We start from the raw sequence: 18,070 nt of genomic DNA, 5'->3' as shown, positions 1-18,070 counted from the left end.
TCCCACTCAAGATATCTAGTAGACAGCTGGAGATATGAAACTGGAGGTCAAAAAAGATATTAGGGTTAGACAAGTAGATTTTAGAGGCATCTGCATAGAGATGATAATCAAAACCATGGACACTGATGAGATCAAATGAAATAGCATAGAGGAAGAAGAGAAGGCCCAGGATAGAACTTTGGGGGACATACATGGGTAGCAAACATAACCTAGATGTAGATTCAGCAAAGGAGATTAAGAAGGAGCCGTCTGATAGGTAGGGGGAGAATCAGAAAGGAGCAGTGTCATTAAAAAAGAGAGAGAGAGAAATATGTCAAGGTAAAAAGATAATCAATAGACTGCAGAGAAATTTAGAAGGATGAGGATTGAGAAAAGAAGGCCATGATACAGAAAAAGATCAAGAATCCTTGAGAAGCAATGGAAAGTATACTATATTTGGAGGTAGATCTGAGTTTTGGAACTTTGTCTCTATAAATCCTTGTATAGTTATTTGTCCCTTCTACATCACAACTTTCCCCATTGCAATTTCAATATATCATGGGTCTCCATTAGAAATCAAATGGGAATTTTTGGGGAGTTTTTCAGAAGCCACAGACAACATGTGAAGGCTTGTAGATGAAACAGAAAAAGTTGAGAAACTTCAGAAATGCATAATATATGTATAGTATTATATAATATCAACATCGATTCCATAAATATATCCAAATTTTACAATAAGGTACTGTAAATACCCCATAAAAGAAAAAGAAAAAAATTCAGATTTCTTCTCTCAAAGGGAGGGCCAAAAAATTTTATGCAGATTTTCCATATTGTGGAGGCACTATGCCCCTAACCCTCACAATGTAGGGGAGATAACTTGCCCAAGATCTCATAGGTAATAAGTATCATGTATCTGAGGCCTTCTTACTCCAGGTCTAGTGCTCTATCCATAGATAGGGCTGCTCCATAGACAAATTACTTAATCTGTCTGGACCTCAATTTTCTCATCTACTCAAGTCAATCAGGTTTCATTGCTGTTTGAAATATCTGCATAAAAAACTGGGCATGATGGGCTACTGTTCTGAATTGAGCCTATGTTTTCCTCCATAAGTATTTTTCAGTAGGTTGATACTTTAGCCAGAATAACAATATAAAAATGCTGGTATGGGGCAGCTCAGCGGATAGAGCACCAGCCCTGAATTCAGGAGGACCTGAGTTCAAATATAATCTCAGACACTTAACACTTTCTACCTGTGTGATCCTAGTCACTTAACCCCAATTGCCCCAGCAAAAAAAAAGAAAAATGCTGGTGATATGTGTGTGTATAAAACATATATACACATTCATATACATATACAGAACATTCACCTCAAGGTGCTAGTATGCTATATGTATTTATGATAGCAATATATCACATACAACACACATACATATGAATGACTGCTCATATATATTTATATACACAGATGATCATATCACAATATTAATGTAACATATACATACACATATATTTGTGTATTATATGTATTTACAATAGATGTCACACAAATGCAAATAAATATACATATATAGAATGAACACACACAAGATGATCACATTAATTGCCAATGTAACATATATATATATATATACATATACATAGTTACTAATATAAAGTTTTATGGTAGATAGATACCATATATACATTCATATGTATACATAATAACAATTCATACATATATACAGAATGATTACATCAAGATGCTAGTATATGTATATATACACACATATATGTTGTTATTAAATTGTTTTCAGTCATGAATAACTCTTCATGACCCTTTTTGGGTTTTCTTGGTGGAAATACTGGAGTAGTTTGCTATTTCCTTCTCTAGCTTATTTAACAGATGTGGAAATTGAGGCAAATAGGATGAAATGACTTGCCCAGAGTCACAGAACCAGTAAGTATCTGAAGTCAATTTGAATTCAGGAAGATGTGTTCCTGACCCCATGTCCTATACTCTATTCACTGTGACACTTAGCTATTCTTTATATATCTATAATACATAGCATGATGAATTCAAAGATCAAAAGACAATTTCTGGGTAAATAATAATTTGCTACTTATGATTAGCAAAGAATTAATAAAATGAAGTCAGTGGCCCTCTTAGAAGCCAAAGAGGAACTTAGGGGGCTGCTGGATATTGAATATCCTTGGAAGTGGGGGTATTTCCAACATATGGAAGTCAACTCTAGTTAAAAATGAGAGCATGAATAGTATAATGAGAGGTAGGGTTATTCTAATGAAGAACTGGGGGGACTTTGATTATGTTACTCTTTGATAAAGAAAATCATCTCTACCAAAACCACCCCTGCCTTGTGCAGTCTAGACAAAAAGATGTCTTCTCTAATCAGTCTTATGTAAGTGATGGGGTTACAGTAAGAATTCCACCTCGATACAATGGTCTTTACCTTTTAATCTGAGCTAAGCTTTCCCACTTGGTTGGGGTCCCTGCCCAAGAGTGAACCCTATCTCATCATCAGCCCTGTCCTTTGGTAGCTGCCTTGATCTAGTGAGTAAATGAAGAAACGGACAGGGAAAAACCCTGGATTCTCCCCCTGCCCTCATATTAGTAATTGGTCATTAATTAACTCTCACTATAAATATATCACATGTACACATTCATATATATATATATGTGTGTGTGTGTGTGTGTGTGTATGTGTTTAATATGTCTACAGATATACATATGTATGTGTGTGTATATTTATAAAACATGATATTATTTATCAGGAACTCCTGGGAATGGAAAATCCAGCTAGCTAGAAAGTGCAACTTCCAAGGTCCCATAGAGAGAAAAGAGAATGAGTTATGATGTATGGGACTATCTGCCATGGAGGGAGTGGAGGGAAGGAGGGGAAAAGTTGGAACAGAAGTTTTTGCAAGGGTCAATGTTGAAAAATTGCCCATGCATATGTTTTGTCAATAAAAAGCTATAATAATAATAAAAAAAAAGAAAGAATGAGTTATGGCGACACTCCTGCCCTAAGACACAGGTTCAGAGGACTCTTCTTGGGCTGTTTTATCATAGAGTTCCCTTAACAGAGAGGAGTTGTAGAAGACCAGCATTCTTAGAAAAAGATTTTAGAGGGAGGAGAGAATTCCTAAGTGTAATGATCAAATGCTCTGAACAATCTTAACTTAAAAGTATGCATATGCACAACGTGGATACATACATATAAACATGTGTGTACATGTGTGTACACACACATCTGTGTGTATAATACATGCTACATATATATTATGTTTATATATATATAATTATATATATATAATATATATAATTATATAATATATATAATATAATATATAATATATATATGTATATATATTATAGTTTATATACTCATTATTCTATGAGTTACCAATGATATTTAGCAGATTTTAATTCTCACTAAGTACAGACTTTGGACAAATCATTTAACTCCTCTGAATCTGTTTCCTCAACTGTAAAATGTGAGGGCAAATAGACTAAGTGATCTCTAAACTAACTTCTAACTTCTAACGCCATTAGGAAGGGATCATAGCAAGCAGGGAGTAGGGAGGGCACCTCCTGTTTGCATTTTGCTCAGGGAGTGGATGAAAAAGCAAGCCCACATTGGAAGAAGGAAAAAAGAAATCCTGTGTTCTTTTTTCCCCTTTTTATTTTTCTTTTTTGGTGGGGCAGGGTGGGGTGAAGAAAAGCACTGAGAAAGAAGATAGCACCTCTAGATTTCACAGAAAGAACACCTTGATTGCTCAAACAAAACCTATACACAGGCCATACCAGCTTTGGCAGGGTAAAGACCTGTCCTTCTAGATCTTCCCATTAATCCTAGGAAAATCTCCCAGCCCAGGGAACCAGCTAAGCCTGATTTGGGATCAGAAGCCCAGAGATAACAGAAGACACCTGGAGTGCTAGAAGATGCTGCCCCATGTACCACAAAGGAGTTGGTTAGCTTAATGCTTACCTGATTGGTCAGGGAATTTTACAGATGGAAAGTCCTGCTGACTAGAACGTGGTATTCCAAGTCCTATGCAGAAAGTTACAAGGATAAGTTGTAGTGCTGATTCTGCCTAAGGATTCAAGGTCAAAAGGATCGATCTTGATTGCTTTATCATTTCTCACTTAGCCAGTTAGTTAATCTTTCAAGTCCTCATCTTCCACATCTGTAAAAAGGAGAAGATTGGATTCAATGGCCTCTAAGATCTGCTGCACCTCTACATTTGTGATCTTTATGATTCAGTTAGCATTAGAACCAGCTTCTCAGACATTTTATGCTTTGCTTTATAATCTTTTCTCACAATTCAAAGGGATTTCCTATTTCAAATCCAGTGCACAGTAAAAATAAATTCTAAGCTTGCCATTTAAAACACTCTCAATAAATTTCATATAGTCAAATACTGTAACAAAAATAATGACTGAAAATTTTGGATATAACATCAAACATAAAAATGCTTTGTGAATCAGTCAAATATAAATATTTATTAAGCACCTTATATATTTTACAAAGGTAATAATGAAAAGTAAAAGGATGAATCCTATTCTCAAACTCCTAGTTTAATGGGGGAGGTGTCATGCAAATAACTATGAATAGATAGATATGATATGATAGGTTACAGAGAAGGATAAGGATAATAAACAGGCTAAGGCAGAGAGAAGGCACTAGAATTGAGGTGGAAGGGGAAATTAAATAGACTTCCTGTAGAAAGTAAGGTTTGAGCTGAAATTTGAAGAAAACTAGGGAAAGCAAGAGATGGAAATAAGGAGAAAGAACATTCCAGGCATGGGGAACAATAAATGAAAACACTTTAGAGATGGAGTATCTTGTGTGAGAAACAGAAAGGGGTCAGTATCATTCAATTAAAGAATGCATAGGAGCATAACGTGAGAGAAGAACGAAAAGGTAGGAAGGGGTTAAGTTATAAAGGACTTTGAATGTCAGAGGATTTTATATGTGATCCTGGAAGTGAAAGGGAATCAACTGCTGCATTGCCACACACATAGAATATGAAAATACATGGTTTTAGAAGCCTAATCTGTAACCTAATTCACAAGCTATGTTGGCATATTTATGATTCTAGGAACGAATGAATTTACATACATACTTCCTGTTATGTTAGAGAAGGTGAAGTCAGGGAAAGGGAAGAGTAATGGCATTGTCTGCAGACATTAATCTAGAATGAGTCAACTCCATTTATGAGGTGCCTATTGTAGGCAAAGCAATGTGCTAGGCCTGAGAGGAGTTGCAGAAGTCTTTTATGTTGAATTCTTTTTGAGAGAAATTGAGAGAAACATTGGACATGCTATTATATTGCATTATGCAATTCTAAGTATTTTAAAATACAGTATTCTTTCTGAAACAAATCTTGAATCCTTATTTATAACCTAAATGAGATGAGAAAGTTGATAGAGCTATAGGGAATTATACAACTTAGCGAAACCTGATCTATTTGGCACAGATGTAATATACATTTAATTGCTCCTGGCATTTATTTAAAATTTTTTTAAAAGATGCATACGAATTCTATCCTTAAGAATAAAATTTTAAGACTTAGCCTGTTGAATTACTTACAACCAATAAATTTAATTTGTAGTATTGTGTTTTGTATTATCTTTAGCATGTTATCTCAGAGTAGTAGTCACTGCCCTCTGGGGACTTAACCCACCAATTCAAGCAGAAATTGGTATATACTGCTATTTTGTCTTCCTTCCTTCTATCCTTTTTTCTTCCTTCCTTCCTTCCTTCCTACCATCTTTCCTTCCTCTTCCTTTTTTCCTCCTCCCTTTTTTTCCTTCAAAAAGTTGGGACAATTTACTTTTTGTCCTACAGTTCTCATTTTTGTTTTCTTGAAATGGTAACTCTGAAAATATAGACTTTTTAAAGCCCATTATATTTTAAATGGAACCACTTGATTCCACCTTAAAACCTAAATACTTCTGACTTTTATTGAATGATCAATAATGGTCTTGACCCAAGCCTCTGTCATTCATTGTCTAGATTTTGTTGGTTCAGAATAAGTGTAAGTAGAAATTATTTTATGTTCTGGTTTGAAACTCTGAGGGTCTTTCCCTCCCAGATTGATATCTTTGTGATGATAAATTGGGCTATCTCAACTCTTATCCAGCACTTAGTCATTAAAAGGGCATGACCTCAGATAAACTGGGACCAGAAAAGACCTTAATTTAGAAAAACCAAGGTCACCCACCTGTCTTCTTGATCTTTGTCTTTTCCATAAATCTGGAAGAGAAAGTGAGTAGACTATTTACAACTCTGCCCCAATCATATCTAATTCATGCATAAGTCAAGACAGAACCTCAGGATGTTATTGGTATTCTTCAAAAATGAAGGACAAATGACAAAGTGTTGCATAACTTGAATTATATCTGAGCAAAAGGAACTCAAACTTTTTAGCTTTTGACTAATGGAAAAGCATGCCATGAATCTTTAATTTCTGTCCTCAGGAATCCATCCATAATGTCATCAGTGATTTCATCAACGTGGATACTCTCTTCACTGACACTTTTTGCAACTCCACTATCATTTGAAATACTGTTTTCAAACTGCTATGGCCAAAGAACTCATGAACTTGGGTATAATTTTGAGATGATCTGTTCCAAATTTAGTTCAAGTGGTTCTCAAACTCTAGATTTTGAAACCATTTTTGGGCCCATCCTAAAAAGCATTTCTAGCTTGGTAGGATTTACCAGAATTCAGTTAAGCTTCCATAACCCTGGAGATTTTTAGATTTTCTCCAAACCATGATAGGGCATCAAAGGAAAGTTTTATTGGATGCTGTGAAGAATCAAATTACCAAAACAAAACAAAACAAAACAACCCACTAAATTCTAAAAACTGCCTCTAAATAAAAAGTATTCTAAAATGTAAATTATGGGAAGGCTTTACTATCTTTGACAATATAATATTCAGTACTAGGAGAACAATATTGTTGTCCTTCATTCTCAAAAAGGACCAAAATGACATCACTATGTTAGAGTCAAGTTACATTGTGTCCTACTGTGGCTAATCAGACCAGTATGAGTTCAGAGTGCTCTGCCATAGGTTGGACAGAAATAGTACATATGAACACTTGATATAGTTTTTTAATGCATTTTTCGTGTTTTCTTTGGGCTAATTCAATTCTGCTTTGATCATAGAACACAGCACCTTCTCTGATAAGGGCACACCATGATGCGCCACCCTGTGCCAGTGTCTCCCATGTCGTACAATCAATTCTAAAGTTTTTTAAAAAGACCTTGAGAGTGCTTTGTATCACTTCTGACTACTTATGAGTGCTTGCCCTGCATGAGTTCTCCATAAAATAAAATTTTTTGGCAAGCATATATTTAGCATTCCAACAATGTGGCTGTTGAAGAGAACGACACCCCAACAAGATTAGGGTCCCCCGGTCGGTGTCATCTGTTTGATGAAAGAATTTGCACACTCACTTTCCAAGCAAAGATTCTTTATACTGCTTGATAGTGGGTTAAAGTTCCAAGGGAATCTAGCAAAGAGGGAGAAGCAAAAAGAAATTATGCTACTTGACAGAGTGCTAATTCCAGGGGAATCTAGCAGAGTCAGAATCAAGGAGATAATTTTGTAGGAAAGAGAAACAAAGATTAAGTTGATATGCTAATAATATGGTTTAGAGATATAATAGAGGAATGGTAGGGATGGGATAGTTCCCATCATTGGGTTCTATAATTTACTGACCAACAGAATCAGTATTGAATTATTGCTATTGGCCATCACTGCTTGTGCCACTCCCAAAGCTGCGTTCTCAGGAATAGCCTTAGGGTTTCTCAGGAATCATACTTTTTCATTTCCCTCTCAAGTCATGAAAGTCAAATTCTTTTGGGGCAAAGGGACTGAAGTCATCTTCCTCTGGAGCTGCTTCAGGCTTTCAAGGGAATCCAGACTGAGGAGAGGAGATTTGAAGGTGGCAGCAGCTGTCCAAGGGATGCTGAGTTTTAGGATTAGGTAGCCTATGGTGTTCAGGTTGGGAAATTCATGGCCTGGAGTCTGGAAGATACAAAGCTCACTAGTGTTAGGGGAGAAAACAATTATCTTGGAGAAAATGGAGGATAACAACAACAATAAAAAGAAAGCTATGATGGGGCAGACCTAATTGTTTCACCAGTGAGAATAGGTTTCCCAAGGCATTGGAGGGCATTTCCCCCCCAAGAGAATAGCTTGATGCAAGCCAAAAAGAAATTTCCACTAGCTATTTTCTGGGATTAGAAATTGGCCTGAGGGTGTTTGAAACTACCCAGAAGGAGAAAGAGTGTACCCCTGTCTTTAGCAAGGGTCTGTTCCTGGGAGCTATATGAGGGAGTGCAGGTATTGGGGAAATGGGGAATCAAAGGTGCCATCAAGGGCACCCAGGCAGCAGCATGGGCAGTTGAATCTGCAAACCTGTTTCCCTAAACCTGAAATGAGTGCCCCTTCTGATGATCTTTACAAAACATAAGTGGAAAACCTCTCTAGGTCCTTGGACAACTTGCAGTAATTGTAGAATTTTCCCTTCATTCTTAATGGGGAAATGTTTGGCTGCCAATAATCCCCTTTCTTTCCATATCGCCCCATGAGCATGCAAGACATGAAAGGCATGTTTGGCGTCAGTATAGATGTTCACTCTCATTCCTTCCCCCAATCCTAAAACTTTGGTGAGGGCAATGAGTTAGGCCCTCTGAGTGGAGGTTGGGGAGGGAATGGCTTGGCCTTCAAAGTATTGAGGCTCACCCATAAAATAACCTGACTTCCTTTCCTTGTTTTCAAGAAAACTGAATCAATCAGTAAACCATTCACCATCCGGGTTATTAAAGGAATGTCCCTGAAGTTAGGTCCATCGGAGTAGACACAATCCAAAGTATACTCATAATTGTGAATAATGTCACCCAACTGAGGGCTATAACGCAGGGGAGCAGGGCTGACAATATGGCACATCCAGAGAGTCAAGTCGGGGTGTCTAACAGGAGAGCCTGATACCTGGTAAGCTTCCCACTAACAAGCACTGGTGCTTCCAAAATGCTCTGAACCCAGTGGGGAGTTAGAACCTCCAAAGGTTGGCCTAGGGTGAGCTCGGAGGCTTCCTCAGTTAGAAGGCCTGTGGCAACTACTGCTCTAAGATAGGAGGCCACCAATGATACCAAGTCAAGCTTCTTTGAGAAGTAAGCAATAGGTCTGGGGTCGGATCCTAGGGACTGGGTCAAGATCTCTAGGGCTTGGCTCCACCTTTCATCAACATACAAGGCTAATGCTGGAGGAGAGGTCAGTTTAGCTTTAGGGATTTAAGAGCCTTGGCCTGATGAGGGCCTTGAATGGGCTTGGCACTAATCCCAAAGTTAGGATCCAGATTCTATAAAATCATCCTTGCCCAGGAAAGTACACAGCTGTTTTTTGAGACAGATTCAGGGAGTGACAAGATCACTTGCTTCCCCTTCTCTATGAGTAAAGGGAAGGTGGGAGTTAATTCATGGCCCAAATACTTAACAGACTGACTGGTAATGTAGGCCTTAAACAAAGAAACTTTATAGCCTCGGCAGCCTAGAAAGTTTAGGGTTTTTATAGCAGCAACCAGAAAAGCCTCTCGGGTTGGGTTGCAGTAATAAGGCTGCTATTAAGCATCTCCAAGTTTCTTAAATCTTTAGCCAGGGCCTGTCCAAATTAAGTCATGTCCTAACAAGGGGGCAGGACAGGAGGAGGTGATAAGAAAAGAATATCTGAATAACAGGTCACCAAACTTACAAGGTAGAGGGAAGGTCTCAAAGTAGTTCCTTTCAATTCCCATCACCTTAAGTAGGAAAGGGCAGGTAGAGCTAGAGTACTGGGGTAGGACAGAATATGAGGCTTTCATAAAGTTATTGAACTTTATGTTATTGAACTAAAGGGAGCTGGCCAAACCCCGGACATCATCACTCCTGGTCCTGAGGAGACCAGAGAACAGGGCAGTGGGTAGAGGCGGCTCTATCCCGCTATGGGCAGTTTCTCTTCCTGTCCTCCTCCTGGTTGTACTTAGGGCACAGGTCTGGGGGTTTCCTCCAAGGACAATCATGAGACTGTGTAGGACAGTATCTTCCACAAAAAACAATCAGAGACTCTCAGAGAAAGAAAAAGCAAAAAGGAGTTTATTATGATCTCAGAGAAAGGGCATCACCATCTGACAAGGTGTTTATCAATAATGCAGTAAAAAACATAACTTTGCTTAGTATACTTAGATAACCTAACCGCAAAAGCCCCCAAAACTCCCACCCCCCAGGCTGGCCTTTCCTCCCATTGTTTGGCTTACATTCTAATCGTGGAAATCTAATCAAGAAACAAAAGAATACAAATCAATAATAATAAACTTTTAATTTAAGTTTCCCTAGAAAACTGATATACAAGCAAATATAATTCAAAGCCTTCATCACCTTTAAAAGAAGTATTCAAATGCTAATTAAGAAGTAATGGGAAATAGGAGAGGACAATCACCTGCAACTTTTAGCTATAGTTCTCTTTATTTATAAAATCTCAAGTCACAATTAAAGTTATTTTAAGGTTATATTCCCATGAGAGCATCTTCACTTAGTTAATTCCTCATAAGACAATGGCCCTGGCCTTGGCATCTGAGGCACAAACCCCTAAGGTTCCCAGATATGGCAGTGACGAAAATTTGAGCCTGTATTCTGATCCCCCTGACTCTGCAATCTCCTTCTTCTGCTGCAGTTTTTATCCTATTATTGAAAACTTTGTTTTCAGAGTGGTCCCCTCTGGAGAAGTAGAGTCCAGGCTAGTGTATTTCTTTAGACCTTCTACAAGATGTTCCTGAAAGAGGGCAGGATTTTCCTCAGCTCCTTGGGTAACATCTTTAAATTTTTCATAATTAACCTATTTCTTAATTCTTTTCTTCATGCTTCAACGAGGCAAATTAGAAAATGATCCATTCTCTCTATGTCTCTGCTTTCTTCCTGATAATCCCACCCAGGGGTGACTGGGACAGCAATAGCTTCTGGGGACTATCTATCAGAGGAGGAAGAGGACTCAGCCATATCATCCCCAAACTTCTGGGCTAGATTACAGATTCTCTTTTTCTCCTCTATGATGCAGCAAGAAGAGATAATGATGTCAGCATCTCCCTAAGTAAGTTCAAATTAGAGGCAGATGGCTTTAAAGTCCTCAATATATTTAATGGGGTCCTCAGAAAAACAGCCAGGTTTCTCCATAATCTGGGAAAGGCCCCATTGAAAAAGACCCCTACACCCTGAGTGTTCCATCCAGAGAGTACTACTTCTCTAATGGGCAGAATTTAAAAAGGGTGGCTGAATCAGGATTCCTAGGGAGAAAAAAAGGGACCCTACTCCTTATATTGGAGGGACTGAGGAGGTGCTGCAAGATTTCAGCAACCAGCTCAAGAGGTAAGAGCCCAGGAAGGGTACTGAGTTGAATAAATATTGCTGGACATGAGGTTCAGGTCTTGATAAGGGGGTAGTCCCGGAAGGGATTCTTGGGCTTCCTGAGAAGGATTGCATGAGGGGACAAATGGAGGATCCTTTGTTCTTGAAGGAGTAAGGAGTAGAAAAGAGAGGATCATCTAAGAGATGAGTGTTCAATTCCCCTCCAGTAGGTTTAAAGATAGAGGTAAACTTCCCCCATCTTTGTTACAAGCCTTAGAATTTCTAGATTTATACATCCGGCTCCACTGGCATATCAGGGAGGCAAAAGATGCCAAAGATTCCTTAGTCAAGAAGGAACTTTGCTGAGAAATGGCAAGAGATTCCAAGTCAGGCATCCCTGGCAAGTAAAATTTGCAAAGCACTGAGTTCAGAAACCCAGATAAGGATCTGGGTGAAAAGGGCTTACTATAACTAAGAGGATATAAAATTTGGAGCCCCCCCATGCTGGGTATCAAAAATGTTGAGAAGAAAGATACTCCAAGAAGATTAGGGTTTCCCTGGTCGATGTTGTGGGTTTGGCAAAAAAATTCACGCACTCAGTTTGTCTCCAAGTTAAGGGACAAAGATTTATTACACTGCCTAACAATGGCTAAAGTTCCGAAAGAATCTTGCATAGAGTCAGAATCGGGGAGATAATTTTGTAGGAAAGAGAAACAAAGAGGAAGTTGATATGCTAATATTATGGTTTAGAAGTACAAGGAATGGTAGAAGTAGAGTAGTTCCCATCCTTGAGTTCTACAGCTTACTGACCAACAGATTCAATAATGAATTACTGCCATTGGCAAGCATTGTTTGTACCACTTCCAAGACTGGGTTCTCAGGAATAGCCTTAGAGTTTTTTCAGGAATTGCTACTTTCTCACACCTATTCAAGGCCAGCCCAATAGAGTTGTGCTCTCTGCAGTAGAGTTGGAATGCTTGGCAGTTTAATTCAAGAAAGCACCTCAGTGTCTGTATCTTAAATCTTATCCTGCCAGATCTTCAGAATCTTCCTAAAACAATGAAAATGGAAACAATTTAATTTCCTGGCATCCTGCTGGTGTACTGTCCAGGTTTCACAGGTACACAATAACGAAGTCATCACAATGTCTCTGTAGACCTTCAGTTTGTTAGTCACCCTAATACCTCTCCCCTCCCACATTTTCCTTAGGAACCTCCCAAATACTGAGCTTGCTCTGGCAATGCATGTGTCAATTTCATTATCAATATGGACATACCTGGAAACTAAAGGTGAATGGGATAACTTGGCTGAAGAACTCTCATGGGAATGTGGCCTTAAACTATGCATTAGTTGTGACTTGAGACTCTACAAGAACAAGTAGAACTATAGCTAAAAAAGTTGCAGGTATTTGATTGTTTTGGATGAACATTTTCCCTCCTGTTTCCCCTTCCTGGCTGTGTGACCCTGGGCAAGTTACTAACCCCAATTGCCTCAGGGGGGAAAAGTACTTTTAAAAGTGATGATGGCTTTGGGAATTCATGTAACAGAATTCTCTCATCCAAGAAGATCTGTTTGTATAGTAATTCTGTAGGAAATTTGAATTGAGTCTGTTATTTATCTTTTTATTTATGGGATAGATTTCTTTCTTTAGAGTGTAAGCCTGGTCTCCCCAGACAATGGGAGAAAAGATGGGGGGAGTGAGGGCTTTTGCATTTAGGGTCTATTTAATCTTGTGTTTTGTAGTTTATACTTCTCTACTGACACTTTGTCTATTGGAAGTTGCCCTTTTCTCTCAAGATTGTAATAAATCCTTTTTTTTTTTTTTAACCCTGAGATTCTTTGATTTTAATTTGGTTAAGAGTCACTGTCCCACAACAGTTTGGGGGCTCATTCTGGGACATTTCCTGTTTGTGAGGAGTCTCTCCCATACCAAATTCTTGGGCAGAAATTCTGGAGAGTTTTCCAGTTGTCCTTGGACTCAGCTCAGGAACTCCCACTCTGACTGGGTAAATTCCTAAAGAGAAACACTCAGAAAAAGCAAAAACAGAAGTGAGCTAGCAAAGATAGAGGATTAATTTGGCTCAGGAGATAAACCAGATGAGAAAAGTTTGAAATCAGTCAGGCAAGTGCACAATCCAGGCAAGGCAAGCAATTGGTGAAGGGGGGATGAACTCTAAACAGTTCAAGTCTGTAAGAGGACTTTGCTTTTGCCAAGAACTGGTAGGCTACCTGAGTGACTGAGATTAGGATTAGGAGAATTTAAGGGTCCCTTTTCTCTTTGAAAATTCTAAGCAGTTTGAATCCATAAGGATTGTCTCATTTTCCTTTGGTAATATTTGGTGAGTTTTCCATAAAGAGGATAAGATGCTGTGAATCTTGAGAAAGGAACAACAGATAGTTTATCTAGTGTCCTGGGAAGATAGCCCTTTAGGAAAAATTGGGATGAAGTACCAAAGTGTATAGGTATTAAACATTTTGTTTGGGCAGGTATTCCCCCAGCTTGGAGGAACTGTCCATCCCTCGAAGGATGGGTGTAAATTTAAAGGTGTCTTCAATATCTGGCCAGCAGGCTCCTAAGGTTTCAGCTCCAGAACTCCCCTCCTTGTTTCCACCTCAGTAGTAGGGCCGAGAACTTGAGCTTGATTGATTTAGAAAAGCAGATTGTGTGTGTGTGTGTGTGTGTGTGTGTGTGTGCACGCGCGCGTGCCCTGTGTTTTGTTTTCTGTGGTTCTTTGTCAGCTGAATTATGAAGGAAAAGATTTGGCTATTTGGGATTTAAAAGTGCTTATGTTATACATAATTAGATTTATGCAAATAGTTTTTAGTTAGAGAAAGGACTAGTTCTGAGATAGGGAAAATTTTTAACTGCCACACCAAAAAGAGGAAAAAAAAAACCCTGACATTTCTGTGGACTAGAACTGACCACTTTGAGTCTGTAGATATAGTTAAAGTTGCAGAACTGCTGAAACATTTTAGCAGATTCAGGGCATTTGGAGACTAAGTTTTAAGTTGCTTAGCACTATCTATAAGCTAAGTTGAGTTAGTCTATTGTATTTTTAATAGGCCTAATTTTCATGACTAAAAGCCTTCCCCAGGACCTGAACCTGAGACTTACAGAAAAACTGCAAAAGGAAAAAAAAACACTCTCTCTGGAATTTTCTAAGCTTCACTCCCTTGGAAAGATTTATGGAATCTGTCCTGGATAGGCTGGTGTCTCTGGCTGCCCTGAACTCTTCTGGGGTTTGTGCTGATGCCCCACCATCTTTGACATGGCCTCTCCCCTGGCTAGTCACTGGGTTACAAATCTGCAGCCAGACACTTAAGACCAAATTTCTCTGATCCTGTCCCCCAGAACCCTAAAGTCTGCCAATTTCTTAAAGCCCTCTAGATAGACTTGAAAGGGCAGTTTTCTGTCAACTTAAATTTCGGAACTGTGTGTGTTTAAATTCGATTTCTGATTCGGAAATTGTATAAGAAAATTTCTATTAACTAGTGTTGCTAAAATTTTTAACTTATTTATTCTGGTATAAGATTTCAGAAACATATGTATAATGATATTGAAGTATTGCTACTAGAAATTTAAATCTGTATTTGATTTGATTTTAAATTAAAAACTCCTAATTAGACCATGTAGCTTTTTAAATTGTATGTTGGATAATTTGTGAAAATTGTATGAGCTGTGCTTTAACATTTTGTCCGCCCAGCTGGATAGGTGGTAGAAATTTTGTGAAATTTGGTCCAAAGTTATTTTAATATTACCTATATTCTGAATCTTAAGGTTTGTCTTGTTTTCTCTCTTTAACAAAGAAATAAAAGCAAGAAAAATTTGGCATATAGGGATATGTGTAATTGCAGAACAAATTATATCTGAAAAGTGTGAAATATGTCTAAAGATAAAATAAGACAGTATTGTGGAAGTGTCCCTCCAGAGGGTGCGTGGCTCCCAAATATTCAAGTTTGGTTTTAATGAAATGACACCAATGGAGAAATTAAGATATTTTCCCTGTAGTTCTGCTGCTTTAAAAGAGTTTAGTGGAATAACATTGGAACAAACTGTATCTAAGTGACTATTGGTTCAGATAAAAGAAACATATTTACTTCTGAGGTTTTATAAGAAATAATGAGGAGGAATTGCAAACTGAGGGGCAATTCCATATACTTGGACATATGCCCTTACTTGGACATATGCCCTCATCAGGGAAAGTGGAAAGAATGAATCAGATTCTTAAGAAACTAATTACTAATTTGATGTTAAAGATTAAATTGTGCTTTGTTAAAGAATTAGAACTGTTCCCAGAAGTGATCTGGGGCTTTCCCCATATGAGATTTTATTTAGGAGGAAAAAGGAAAGACCCTCTATTGAAACAAAGGATAAGTTTCTCAGGATATTGGCAGTGTCCTCATCCCTCTTAGCCTTAGGAAGCAAGGATCGATGGCCCAGACAACACTTTTGAAGTTTGCAATTCCAGAAGAGTAGGTACTTAATAAGTCCTGAAGAAGCCCGAGTGGAAAGACCTTACCAGATGTTACAGTGAACAGACTGCCGTCTGGAAGCTGAGAACACCAGGTTAAATGACCTGTAGAGGAACCTCAAGAATGGATTTTTAAGGACAAATTATAACGTCTAAAATTGACTTTGCAATTAGGAATGTTTTGATGGGAGGTAAGCTTTGAGGAATTTTAACAATATTGGTGTTGTACCCATTATTTACATTCCCAGAAAAGTTTATAGAGACTATTGATTGAAGAAAGTTGAATTAGCATTTTTTAGGGTGAAGAAATTATTAATGTTAATTCTGGATAGTTAATTAGGACAGCATATTCTATACTCTAGCATGTATTGTGTCATTTTACAGTTGTTCCCATTGCTTATGGAAATTCTGAGAACAGTGATCATGTCTTTGTCTCTTTCAACATGATTAATTTGTTTTGATATAGATTGGTTATTGAGCATCTTAAAGTGTAATGCTGAATTTAAAACTCATCTACTTAAATATGAAGATAAGCTGTGAACTTTCTAGTATGAATCTCTTACTGTTATCATTGTAAGTTTATAATTAATACTTATTTAGGATATGTGATCCTTGAGAACTAAATTCACCTGAAACTTAGATTAATGAAACTTGCTATTTGAGATCAAATCTGTTGGGACTGTAGCTGATATTATTTGGAGTTTTGAATTCAGATGATTGTCTGATGGATCAAGCTAGTAGTAATCCACCATCTAAAAGGAATATGCCACAGGCTACTCAGAGGAATGTGATCCTGAATTGTTACAGATGCAGATTAGTCTCTGGGAAAGAGTTGGAAGGACAACCTTGGCCTCTGCTTAAGGGATTCTTCTGACTCAGTTTCCCAGTGATGTTCTTTTGAATAAGAATCCACCTGATTATTCCTGAGACTGGCTGTAAGTAGAATTGTTATTCACACAATTAGATAATGATGCTTTATCCTGTCATGCTTGTACTCTCAGCCTGAGGCCTGAAGGATCAGTTTTGATGCTATTATAATCATGCCCCTGCTTTTCCCTCTTAAAGCAAAGTTCTATAAGGCCAAGTGTTCAGTAGAAGCTATGAGCACAATTCAAGTATGTAAGATCTTGCAGTTTCCTATTTGAAAATATGTGGTTATTATATCCTAAATAAGAAGGCAGGTGAGTATTTGACCTAGTCATCTATCTATTGCTAGATACATATGTCTGTTTCTTTTAGCATTTCTGTTGTTGCTGATTTTCATTACAGGCATTTTTATTTGTGAAGAGTTACCTACTCTAATTACTGAGGACACAAATAATTGGGATGATAGATGGCCCCAGATGGGAGTTGGGGTACAGAACCCCAATTTGTATGCTGAATAGATTCATTAGACACTGGGCCATGGTCGAAATAACTACTAACCAGATGACAAAGGTACTGGATTTGTTAGCAAACCAGGTCACTAAGACTAGAAAGGCAATACTCCAGCATAATTGATAACAGACTATTTGTTGGCTGAAAAAGGTAGAGTTTGTGGGAAATTAAATTCTTGCTGTGTGAAAATTGATGATAATGGATAGGTAATTGCCAAAGACATCAGGAAATTGGCCCATGTCCCATTCCAGATCTGGTCCTCATTGATGTGATTTATGGTGTGGGATTTGTCACCAAATGATGGCAGGCACCAAAAGTTGGGGCTCAGTCATGTGAGGAGTTCATGATGGCTGTTCTTTATGGTAAAAAGGTGGTTTTTATTTGAGGGAATAGATCACAGACTAAATGACAGAAAAAGATGGACACCAGGAATGATGAATGTGAAATAGAGTTGGGAGAGCAGATGAAAAACAAGTTTCCCCATGAAGTGGGAGAAAGGCATTGTCTAGCAGACTGACCGGAGTTAACTAGAGGGAAGGCACAGAGAAATTGTCAAGGATTTTCATTATAAGCAGATCTTTTATGGGGGAAGATATAGCCTTGGGGGTTGCTAAGGTGCAAACTGAAGAGGGAAGGTTAGGAAGCCATGTGGTTGACCAGGTCCCAGACCTGCCTAAAAATATACCATCAAGATAGTCTAGGAAAGCTTAACTTCTTAACTTATGGTAATAAGATAGTCTGGGAAGGTTAAATTTCCATTGAGATTGTCTCAAAAGTTGTTGTGTCTGTCTTTGAAGATGGGTAACTAAATTGAAGACAGAATGGAGGAATTAACAATGGACTACAGACATT

This window comes from Antechinus flavipes, chromosome 3 (genome assembly GCF_016432865.1).
Source record: "Antechinus flavipes isolate AdamAnt ecotype Samford, QLD, Australia chromosome 3, AdamAnt_v2, whole genome shotgun sequence".
NCBI classification, from domain to species: domain Eukaryota; kingdom Metazoa; phylum Chordata; class Mammalia; order Dasyuromorphia; family Dasyuridae; genus Antechinus; species Antechinus flavipes.
Note: the sequence above shows the minus strand (reverse complement) of the source record.